Below are 13,116 nucleotides of genomic sequence, written 5' to 3' on the forward strand. Positions count from 1 at the left end.
CCATTACCAGGGACTTTAAATTCCCATCCACAGTTAGAAGTCTGTTAGAGAACCGTAGGTTCTCTGTGGAATTCCAAGGGATGCATAGCAGGTGGCGGGCCCAGAAAAATGGTCTCCTTCAGGGCAGCGTACTGGCACCCTTACTTTTTAACATATACACTAACGATCAACCACTGCCAGCTGGTACGGAAAACTATATCTACGCCGATGACCGTGCAAGGCCGTACAGGGTGACTCCTTTGAGGATGTTGAGACAAAGCTCACGGATGCGCTAGACATGCTCTGTCAGTACTACGCCGACAATCAACTCAAGCCGAACCCTAGCAAAACACAAGTTTGCGCCTTCCATCTCCGTAACTAGCAGGCATCCCGTAAGCTGCGTGTCTTCTGGAAGGACACACTCCTCGAACACTGCATTAACCCCAAATACCTAGGAGTAACCCTAGACAGGGCTCTGACGTATAAACAGCACTGTATTAACACCAAAATGAAGGTGAGTGGCAGAAATAATATTCTTCGGAAAATAACGAACTCCTCCTGGGGCGCAAAGCCAGAGGTAGTGAGGACCACAGCACTAGCAGTTTGCTTCCCAGCAGGCGAATATGCAAGCAGTGTCTGGTACAACCTTACCCACGCTAAACAGGTCGACATTGCTCTGAACGAGACCTGCAGGCTCGTCACTGGATGTCTGAAACCGACGCCAACAGACAAGCTCTACCATCTTGCTGGGATTGCACCTCCTGTAGTGCGAAGAGAAGCGGCAGCCTATAGTGAAAGAGCGAGGGCTGAGATGGCAGAGAGCCACCCCCTCCACAAAACTCAACCGGCCACCAAACGCTTGAAATCTAGACGCAGTTTTCTCAGAGCAACCGAAGATTTTAGCGACCAACCTGGATCTAGGGTGGAGAGATGGAAGCGGTCGGGAGAAGGGCACTGGATGGAACCAAGAGAAGAATTGGCACCAGGTTACGATGAGGACTGGGTGGTCTGGAGATCACTAAACAGGCTACGCACCAACACCGCACGGTCAAGAGATAACCTTCTGAAGTGGGGATATTCTACTACATCTAATCTCTGCGACTGTGGAGAGGTGCAGACGACCCAGCACATGTATAACTGCCCTGAATGTCCTTCACACTGCACTTTAGAGGATCTGATGTTGGCAACCCCAAATGCTGTCGACGTAGCCCGCTTATGGGCCAAATGCCTATAACATTCTGTTTCTGTGCACACATATTTGTATATATATATATTTATATATATTTTCATATGCCTGTAATTAATTTTTTTTCTGTGTGCTATTCATTTTTTTTATATTCCTGTATCCATGGTGCTTCTGACACGAATAAAAAAAATCTCTGGAGAACATGCTGGCCACTCTAGTCGAGCGATGTCGTTATCCTGAAGGAAGTCATTGACAAGATGTGCACTTGGGGGGCGAATGGCTCGCCAATATGCTGCCGATATGGTTGCACTATTGGTTGGAGGATGGCATTCAAGTGTCGTACAACCGTTACGGTGCCTTCTATGAACACCCAGCGGCGTACGTCGATCCCACATAATGCAACCGCAAAACAGCAGGGAACCTCCACCTTGCTACACTCGCCGGCAGTGTGTCTAAGGCGTTCCGCTTAACCGGGTTGCCTCCAAACACGACTCTGACGATTGTCTGGTTGAAGGCATGTTATTGGGCCCGTATGTACCGCGCTGCATGGTTTCGTGGTTGCGAAGATGGACCTCGCCATGGATGTCGGGAGTGTAGTTGCGCATCATGCAGCCTATTGCGCATAGTTTGAGTCGTAACACAACCTTCTGTGGCTGCATGAAAAGCATTATTCAACATGGTGGCGTTGCTGTCAGGGTTCCTCCGAGCCATAATCCGTAGATAGCGATCATCCACTGCAGTAGTAGCCCTTGTGAGGCCTGAGCAAGACATGTTATCGACAGTTCCTGTCTCTCTGTATCCCCTCCATGTCCGACCAACATCGCTTTGGTTCACGCCGAGACGCCTGGACATTTTCCTTGTTGAGAACCCTTCCTGGCACAAAGTAACAATGCGGACGCAATCGAACTGCGGTATTGACCGTCTAGGCATGGTTGAACTACAGACAACACGAGCCGTGTACCTCCTTCCTGGTGGAATAACTAGAACTGATCGGCTGTCGGACCCACTCCGGCTAAAAGGCGCTGCTCATGCATAGTTGTTTACATCTTTGGGCGGGTTTAGTGACATCTCTGAACAGTCAAAGGGACTGTGTCTGCGGTATAATTACCACAGTCAACGTCTATCTTCAGGAGCTCTGGGAACCGGCGTGATGCAAAACTTTTTTTGATGTGTGTGGTTCCAGTACAGGTGGTCGCAGCAAAGGGTGAAATCCAGCACACACAATGGAACTCTGAATTTGTTGTGCACGAGTAAAAATAGAACAAAGATGAATCAAAATCAACTATAAGATCCTTCAAAATAGTTCCCCAATGGATCCAGACAACTTTGCCAACGACATGGAAGTCGTTGAATACCATTAGCATTGCCATCTATGTGTGGCGCCAGTCACCGAAATGCCGTGAGGACATCTGCCCTGTTTGCAAAGCGCCTCCCACACAATGCTTTCTTCAGCTTGGAATGAGATCTAAGTCACATGGATTGGGGTCTGGTGAGCACGGTGGGCCAATGAGGTTTCCCCACCCCAACGCTGTCCACAGTTCTTGAGGACGTCTGGTGTGTGGGCTGCAGCGTTATCAAGCAGTATGACTGCATTATCCAGCAGTACCGCATGTTTTCGCCGTCACCCACAGATGCTCGTAGTTTCGCAAGACAATGAGTAGCATTCCCGCTAGCGAGAAAGGCAATTTTTACGCATTCTCGCTGTTCCACTCTGCTTCCATTCATCTTGTAGCACGGCGCTGGTACCGGGCCATCCTCGTATGTGTTAGCAATCTGTGCCATAATAATGCGTGCCATTTCAGAAATTTTACTGTTCGTACTGTAACAACAACTACTCTGTACTATTTTACATATAAGTAATTCTTTTCATCTGATTTTACGGTAAACTTGTGTAATTGATGTTCTGATTTCATTTCTTTTTGTTTCATGGCATTATGTTAAGAAACCTGTAAATAAGTGTCAATGTGAATATTAATGTTTATGTTAAATGTTAAGTAATATTGTCATAGAATTGAAATGTAACAAATGTTGGCACTGTTGTAAGATGTTTAAAATTGTAAATGTGCGTCTGGTCCATACGTAGGCAATGTGTTAGGATATGTAGAATGCAAAACCTCGGGTGAATACCCGGTCTCTCAGGGAGCGGTAAAAGGTGGACGACAGGCGAGCGCGGGAAAATGCACGCGGGCGCTGCACGGCTCGACGGGCTCAGCAGTAGTTGGAGTTTGGCACTGGTCTGAGCAACACCTTCTGGAGCGAGGAGGCTCTCCTGGAAGACATAGCTTCACTGAGCCTCGGGTATGCCGTTCCAACGCCCACAGAGCATGGCAAAATTCCGTAGGCACTAAATGGAAAAGTATTGCGACGCTAAGAAGAATTAAGAGCCATAGCTGTGGTTGTATGTGTGCTCTGTGCCTCGCCGTCTTGCCGCCCGCCAACCGCCGCATCGATACTAAAAAAATGGTTCAAATGGCTCTGAGCACTATGGGACTTAACTGCTGTGGTCATCAGTCCCCTAGAACTTAGAACTACTTAAACCTAACTAACCTAAGGACATCACACACATCCATGCCCGAAGCAGGATTCGAACCTGCGACCGTAGCGGTCGCGCGGTTCCAGACTGCAGCGCCTAGAACCGCTCGACCACTCCGGCCGGCCATCGATACTAGCAGGTTGAAACATTTAGTACTGTATTCGTATGGATCAGAGAGTGAACTGTGTTTGTTTGGTGCAATAATAACCAAAATTTTACCAGAACTTTCCCATCATTCAATTATCCTCACAACTAACCTAGACAGGGACCTTTCCAAACGTTGTGCAATCCGAGCGTTCCGAAATGAAAATTAAAAATTGTGTTAATAATAATTATTTGCAGAACTAGCTATATTAGAATGGTGTTTAAAGAAATGTTTTGTTAATGAACCAGTAAATGAATAGCGAATGTCTAACGAAGTCGAAAGATAACTTTACTATTGATATAGTAATGAAGTGTATTATTTCAAGGCAGGTTTAAAGGCATTTAAATGAGCAGTAAATAAGATGAAAAGAGTAGTAACTTATATACTGGTAATCTTGAATGAATAATAAATTCAGTAATCATTTTTTTTTAAATACAGCGATTATAACAGTTTCAGGGCCCCCCCTCATTCATTTGAATTCTGAAGTGTTCTAAATTGGTTTGACCAACAAAAGTTAAAGTCACTATAAAAGTCAAAATTTATCAGTGTTTTATCTTTAACAAAATTGACAATTTTGTGTGTGGCATGAAAGTAAAAATTTCTAAGATAACCTATGCCCGATTTTAATCAGATTAATAGACAGTATAAAGTTTTGTAGTAAACATTATAGTGTATTGTTATGTATTCATGGCTCTGAGCACTATGGGACTTAACATCTATGGTCATCAGTCCCCTAGAACTTAGAACTACTTAAACCTAACTAACCTAAAAACAGCACACAACACCCAGTCATCACGAGGCAGAGAAAATCCCTGACCCCGCCGGGAATCGAACCCGGGAACCCGGGCGTGGGAAGCGAGAACGCTACCGCACGACCACGAGCTGCGGACATGTATTCATGATTTTCCAGATCAGTACTGAACGTGAAAGTATTAGTTCAATAGATTTTCTGGTTCTACAATTCTACTATTTCATGCTGTGTTACAACTTGTTGTTTTGCATGAATATATACCAACTTGTACAGGGAAGAAACTCAGTTAATGCCTAATTAGGCTGGCGACCGTATTATTGTCACGTTAGTAGCATCTTCTGGTTTGCATTTGATCCATGTTGATTGCATTTCGAACTTACTTGACGTATCATTGTTATTACAGAACGGATGTAAGTCTGATTTGCCACCATTCAGGCACACGCGGTCGATATCTACGCGAAAATCCTTCTTCATAAGGTGAATACCGCTCACTTACCATAGCACAGGCTTTAACGAGTACTGTGCCAGGGATTGCAGTACCACCAGTTTCTTCACGTGCTACATGCCCGAAAATTTCGCACAAAATGCTTCTTGATGTACAGAACAATGAATCCCGTCTGCTAAGTGTTGCAAATTTTTGCTGTTTCATAGTCAAATAAATCCTTAAATTCTTTCTGCGTGATATTGTAATATCGTTTCACCGTAAATTTACAGTATCCATCACTTATGCTCCTGCTTAATATCTACTTAGAATTCTATCCCTGTCGTCTGTCCTTCCCATTTATTTTTGAAGGCTTGTGACGATCGATTGCTACACTGCTTATTTTTGTGAAGACACCCACTGGATCTGTTAACTTCCTTTGTACCACGATCAAATGGCGAAAAGTGGACAGCGCTGACAACATGAAATGAAATGATCGTATGGCATTGTTGGCCGGATGTCCCATCGGGTTCGGCCGCCAAGTGTAAGTCTTATTTCAATCGGCGCCACATTGGGCGACTTGCGGCCGATGATGAGGGTGAAGACAACACAACACCCAGTGCCCAAGCGGAGAAAATCTCTAAGGCGGCCGGGAATCGAACCCGGGCCCAGTGCATGGAAGGCAAGCACGTTACCACCCAGCTAAGCAGGCGGTCGCAGACACCATGATTCTGCCGAACTAAAGAGAGCTGTGCCGACCGAAAAATGCCACACCCGAATATTAAACGAAACACGTTATAAAATGAACCAGTTTCGATGGCTCAGTGCACCACTTCAGGCCTTAACTCACGCTGAGGGGTTGCACTCATGTCGTATATACAGGGTTATTACAAATGATTGAAGCGATTTCACAGCTCTACAATAACTTTATTATTTGAGATATTTTCACAATGCTTTGCACACACATACAAAAACTCAAAAAGTTTTTTTAGGCATTCACAAATGTTCGATATGTGCCCCTTTAGTGATTCGGTAGACATCCTCCCACACTCGGCGCAGCATGTCCCCATCAATGAGTTCGAAAGCATCGTTGATGCGAACTCGCAGTTCTGGCTCGTTTCTTGGTAGAGGAGGTTTAAACACTGTATCTTCCACATAACCCCACAGAAAGAAATCGCATGGGGTTAAGTCGGGAGAGCGTGGAGGCCATGACATGAATTGCTGATCATGATCTCCACCACGACCGATCCATCGGTTTTCCAATCTCCTGTTTAAGAAATGCCGAACATTATGATGGAAGTGCGGTGGAGCACCATCCTGTTCAAAGATGAAGTCGGCCAGTTGTGGCATGAGCCAATTTTCCAGCATGTCCAGATACACGTGTCCTGTAACGTTTTTTTCGCAGAAGAAAAAGGGGCCGTAAACTTTAAACCGTGAGATTGCACAAAACACGTTAACTTTTGGTGAATTGCGAATTTGCTGCACGAATGCGTGAGGATTCTCTACCGCCCAGATTCGCACATTGTGTCTGTTCACTTCACCATTAAAAAAAAAATGTTCCTTCATCACTGAAAACAAGTTTCGCACTGAACGCATCCTCTTCCATGAGCTGTTGCAACCGCGCCGAAAATTCAAAGCGTTTGACTTTGTCATCGGGTGTCAGGCCTTGTAGCAATTGTAAACGGTAAGGCTTCTGCTTTAGCCTTTTCCGTAAGATTTTCTAAACCGTTGGCTGTGGTACGTTTAGCTCCCTGCTTGCTTTATTCGTCGACTTCCGCGGGCTACGCGTGAAACTTGCCCGCACGCGTTCAACCGTTTCTTCGCTCATTGCAGGCCGACCCGTCGATTTCCCCTTACAGAGGCATCCAGAAGCTTTAAACTGCGCATACCATCGCTGAATGGAGTTAGCAGTTGGTGGATCTTTGTTGAACTTCGTCCTGAAGTGTCGTTGCACTGTTATGATTGACTGATGTTAGTGCATTTCAAGCACGACATATGCTTTCTCGGCTCCTGTCGCCATTTTGTCTCACTGCGCTCTCGAGCGGTCTGGCAGCAGAAACCTGAAGTGCGGCTTCAGCCGAACAAAACTTTATGAGTTTTTCTACGTATCTGTAGCGTGTCGTGACCATATGTCAATGAATGGAGCTACAGTGAATTTATGAAATCGCTTCAATCATTTGTAATAGCCCTGTACTATCCGATCAGTGGCCAACATCTGTGAAGTGAAAAGTTTTCGATGGTGCCGAGCTACAGTCATACAGCATTTTTTCAAAAGCATGCACCGCCATTTCATTGTTTATCACTGTATTTTTCTTCTCTACAATCTAGATTTCGACTTCATGCATTGTCGTGTGCAATGTTCTTAGACCATTAACATCATTTTGCTGCTTACCGTGGAGGATCAAATGTCTATTTGTCATCCTGCACAGTACACAGAAAAATGATGTTAATGGTCTAAGAATCTTGTACCCGACAACTGCGTGAAAGCAGAAATCTATGTTGTACAGAAGAAAAATGTGGTGTCACCGCCAGACACTACACTTGCTAGGTGGTAGCCTTTAAATCGGCCGCGGTCCGTTAGTATACGTCGGACCCGCGTGTCGCCACTATCAGTGATTGCAGACCGAGCGCCGCCACACGGCAGGTCTAGAGAGACTTCCTAACACTCGCCCCAGTTGTACAACCGACTTTGCTAGCGATGGTTCACTGACAAAATACGCTCTCATTTGCCGAGACGATAGTTTAGCATAGCCTTCAGTTACGTCATTTGCTACGACCTAGCAAGGCGCCATTATCAGTTACTATTGATATTATGAATCATGTACCGTCAAGACCGACGTTCTTCATTAATGGATCAAAGTATTCCACCAGCTACGTCCGTTTTTCTAAATTCTAATTTCCTTGTCCTGTTCCAGACCTCACACAAGCCTGCGTGAGCTAAAACGCGTGCCTTTCGGCCTCCTCTAGTAAGTGAGTGATTGTTGTAGTTGGAAGTGTTGCCTGTCCAGTGAAAACGTCTGTTTTATTTTCTGACTTCAGAAATTTTATCAAGATTTATTTAAAGTGTACAAGGTGAGTGGCTCACAGCTAGTCATTCCTCAGTTTGTAAAACTGACATGGTATTCGCTAAGGATTTCCTGCAGTTTGTAGGAAAGGAAAGCCGTGAAATAAGTCGAGGCATGATACTGGGGCCTTCCTACGCCACAATGGTGATTGGTGCTGCCATCGGTTAATGTTTTGGAGAACTACTTCATAGTAGCGCGTAAATGTACTTTGGGACTAACTGAATAACTACGAACAGGGCTTTAGGAACTGATAATGGAAAACTGGTTGAATATTAGGTTCCGCGCACTTACAAAATATTTGCTATTTTGTACTACCATTGCAATTTTCCTTCATCTTCTTTATGTGGTGAGGAACTATAAAAGGAAAGGAGGAAGAATGGAATGGGACGAGAGGTCGTTGAAGGAGGCAGTTGAAGCAGGAATGAAAGAAGCCAGTAACTTATCGAGCGCCATTTACGGGTTTGTACCAACGTTATCAACAGGAGAAATATAACATTATGGGTGTCAGTAACCTTTTACAAAATAAGTATCTGTGTGGTAATCCTACTGAATATCCAAATATATTTTGTAAAGATTTGGAAATCTCTCTTGCCAACAGCATAATATTTTTGGGAAAAATAGGATTCGGACTGACACAAAAAAGATGTGCGTATTGCAGCCTTCAAACTAGCTGTACAACGTTAAACACTCCTGGAAAGACATAGCTGGAAAGGACTGGTGTGTTACTTTTTGTAAAACAAGCAGTCTTTAAAACGAGACTTTCACTCTGTACCGGAGTGTGCGCTGATATGAAACTTCCTGGCAGATTAAAACTGTGTGCCAGACCGACACTCGAACTCGGGACCTTCGCCTTTTGCGGGCAAGTGCTCTTCCATCTGAGCTACCCAAGCAGACTCATGACCCGTCCTCACAGCTTCAATTCTGCCATTACCGCGTCTGCTACCATCCAAACTTCACAGAAGCTCTTCTGCGAACCTTGAAGAACTAGCACTCCTGGAAGAAAGGATATTGCGGAGACATGGATTAGCCACAGCCTGGGGGATGTTTCCAGAATGAGATTTTCACTCTGCAGCGGAGTGTGCGCTGATATGAAACTTCCTGGCAGATTACAACTGTGTGCCGGACCTAGACTCGAACTCGCGACCTTTGCCTTTCGGGGGCGAGCAGAGTGAAAATCTCATTCTGGAAACATCCCGTGTTGTACAGCCCTTGGACAGGTGTGTTTTCAAGAGCCTCAGAACACATGGTAACAAATGGCAACAAAGAAGTCCCAACACCGAAGAGGTCAAGGTTCATTTCAGTGGGATATTCAGCGAAACATCGATGCAAATTGGATCAGTCTGCTTAGCTGTAAGTGTATTTTCCTCTACGGGGATCTAACCATTTAACCTAAATGCGATTGTGGATTCGTGGTTAGTTCCTTATGAAACCCTATGGGCATATGCAGAAACAACCACAGAAAATGGTGCAACAATCGGTAATTCGTCAATGGCTACTCAATAAGACTCCACTCGGGAAATCCCTCCTTCTCCACAGTAATAACCTGTAAGAAAACCTCCAGAGCTGTACCAGACGCTCATCACACAAAATATCCAGAGAACATTGCTGTAGTGAGAGCAATGAAGGAGTGTGGCCTACTGATGCAGGGGGGCCTATTCAAGAAGACAGATAAAAAAATTAAAAGGAAAGTTTCAGACACCGATACAGACTGCAGTGTCGACGATCTTGTGCCTCTAAATGATTCTGAGGTGAGGCGATGAAATAGAAATGTGAATTCTGCCAGAGGAAATGGTAACGTGTTGCAGGAAGATAAACGTGAATGGATACAATGTCGAAAGTGTACCACCCTGTATCATGAATACTGTGTCGATGGGAGAGATCGTAAGCAAATTTTTCGTGGACGCTGCAGGTGATTTACGAGAACAGAAGCATTTCACAAAGGTTACTTTCCATTAATGTGAAATTACTATCGTAATTATTATTGTATTATTAGAGGTAATGAGTATTAAATAGAAATTAGTATATTTTCACCTAACTTTCCATGCAATTTAATTTTGTATCTCTCCATAATTTACCTTATTCGTATAGCACCAGTCAGTATCCGAATAGCCCCACTGAAACGCACTTTTGTCCAATCGAGAGGGCAAATCGAATAACAGCATAACACAAATGTTTGACACTCGTGTACAACAGCCGTTCATCAGCAGGATAGGTTTATCCATATAAGTAATACTAGATGCTTAAAACGAAAGTTTATTTAATAACTTTCCGGAAAAATTTGATGTAGGCTGAAATTATTCTTATAGCCCCACTGTAACCTACTGGAAAGCGGTGTTGTGCTGCCTGGAACCATCAACTACCCCCCCCCCCCCCGCCCCCCCCACCCCACCCCTCAGCGTCAGTTAAGTCCTGAAGATGATATACTGAGTCAACGAAACTGTTTGAAATGTTATAAAAGAGCGTCAGAGCGACGGCTGCAGGTGTTTATCACGGCCGAAGTTCCGCAGACCAATTCCGAGGATGGACATACGAAACTAAATGAAATGTCGCGCTGTTTCGAGTATTTCTGGGGAGGATAGAGCAAAGCAGAGATACAGCCAGAACCTCGGTCCGCATGCGGCCCGCACGCACGGTCCGCGTGGAGTTTGACACACAGTGGCCGGCCCTTGTCTACTGCCATTCAGATCGCCGCCGACTGGAAAGTGGGCCAACAGGAACGCATTTCTACCACGATTGCAACACATAAACTTCAGCAGCAGACGACCGACGTGAGATCCTGTGCCTTCCCATGACTTTTGGTCAATTGCAAGGGGCAGGTCTCAGACGCGGCCAAACTAGTGGTAGTAAAGCTGTTAGTCGTTCTTGGGTAGCTCAGGTGGTAGCACAGTTTTAATCTGCCAGGAAGTTTCATATCAGCGCACACTCCATTGCAGAGTGAAAGTTTCGTTCTGGATGCTGCTCATATTTGGCAGGTCGCTTATGTACTACCGAAAATGAAAGGCTCTAAGATACTCAAACTCAACAACCCTCCGTTTGACAGGATCGATAGACGATTGAAAATAGAGCGTTTTTTCACTGACATGTATGGTGTCTATAACCGCATACTTTCCTAGAAATCGAAGAAAGAAACTTTATAGACTGTAGCTGACGTGTCCATAAAGTAAACACTGTTCAACGAAATCGCAGCTGGTGTAGCGACCAAGGAGGAGTGAAGAACCTCAATTCTCAGTTTTGCAGTTATTTTTTGTATTTTTTCCATTCCTAAATTAGCAGGCATAGAAGGATTAATTTGGTAAGTAGATCAATAGAAATAATTAAAAGGTAGACAAGTTAATTTCCCAAACGACTTGGGTTGGTAAAGAATTAAAAATCTGATCTTGATCGATTTAAGATATCTTTCACTCACTGTTGCATGTCCTCATTTTACTTCGAACAACTAGATGGATGGCACTTGTCATATAAAAATATACTCGAGGCACCAAGAACAGGTAACGAATGCAACCTTCGTGCAACTACATCGTTCTTTCCGAAGATGAGGAGGAAAAGAAACTTGATTTATTTTTAAAAATATTTCTTTCCCGTGAATTAATTTTGATGCACTCCGCGCATAGGATAACATTGTCCGAAATATCGGGCCGCGTGGGGTAGCCCTGCGGTCTGAGGCGCCTTGCCACGGTTCGCGCGGATACCCCCGTCGGAGGTTCGAGTCCTCCCTCGGGCATGGGTGTGTGTGTTGTTCTTAGTGTAAGTTAGTTTAAGCTAGATCAAGTAGTGTGTGAGCCTAGGGACCGATGATCTTAGCACTTTGGTCCCATAGGAACTTACCAACACCACCGAAATATCGCCACTGAATTACGCTACGAATCGTTATTCCATCTTCTCGGTTGTGCAATTCCCGGTGGGTTTCCAGAAGCGAACTGTAATTTTGAAGTCTCGAACCAAAGTTTTTAACTTGGCGATAAAAATAAACATCACATGGCTGGCACCCAGAAGTGCAGTTTGGTGGTGTCACTTCCACCGCACAAGTCGGTTGGCCCTCGCCATCTATAAACGTGCTGTCGCACATGGCGATGTTAGTTTGCCCACGCTAGCAATCCAATATCAGACAATACTTGTGAAACGTCCCCTTAGAAAAATTATAAATGACTGTGCTTAAACTGACACACAATATTTTTAGCGCAATGCAATCTTTCAAAAATCCCTACAAAAGAATGTCCCTGACTAACAATAACCTATACCTTTCATTAATCACTTACCTCACAAAAATCGTTACTCAAACTACTGCAATACAGCGTGCGCCAATACTGCCAGCTGAATAAAAGATTCTAACTACTGAAGGCACTAACTACTGATAGGCATAGTTAGCAAATGAAAGATTTTGATAAACAACAAACAATGTAGTTGCCTTAATAGTGTTCAAAAGTCATGACATCCAGTCTCACAAATTTACTGTCTCTGATGGACACACGTCCAGATCATCCGCTCTCAAAACTCCGCCATGTCTCTCCCCACATCCACCACTGCTGGCGGCTCACCTCCAACTGCGCAACGCTGCGCGCTGTTACCAGCGCAAATTCCAACAATGCAAACCAGCCACAGACTGCACACAGCACAGTCAGTGATTTTCATATGGAGCGCTACATGGCGTTACCAACATAAAAACCTGAACAGCCTACTTACATTGACAATACTTGTTATCAGCAACGTGCGGTTTTAAAATGTTCTCAAGATATGTTTTATGAATTAAATTCTATTATTTCTCGGATTTGGAGCAAGTTATGTAGACATTTTCTAACGAGTCGGTTAAACGACTGACCTCTTCTTTACCCCGAAGACCAAATTAATCATTATTTTCTTATAAGCACGGGAAAAATTTAGAACATCAGTTATTCAGACGCTGAAATGGAATATTGTGCTGTGTACGAAACTGTTATTTTATGTACACTACAACTGCAACAACGGTTAGTTTTTCTCCCTTGTACGATAATGTGCATCGAACGCTCTTCTTCGCAGCAATTTTAGTCGGATTTGTATTC

This window comes from Schistocerca nitens, chromosome 2, assembly GCF_023898315.1.
Source record: "Schistocerca nitens isolate TAMUIC-IGC-003100 chromosome 2, iqSchNite1.1, whole genome shotgun sequence".
NCBI lineage: Eukaryota > Metazoa > Arthropoda > Insecta > Orthoptera > Acrididae > Schistocerca > Schistocerca nitens.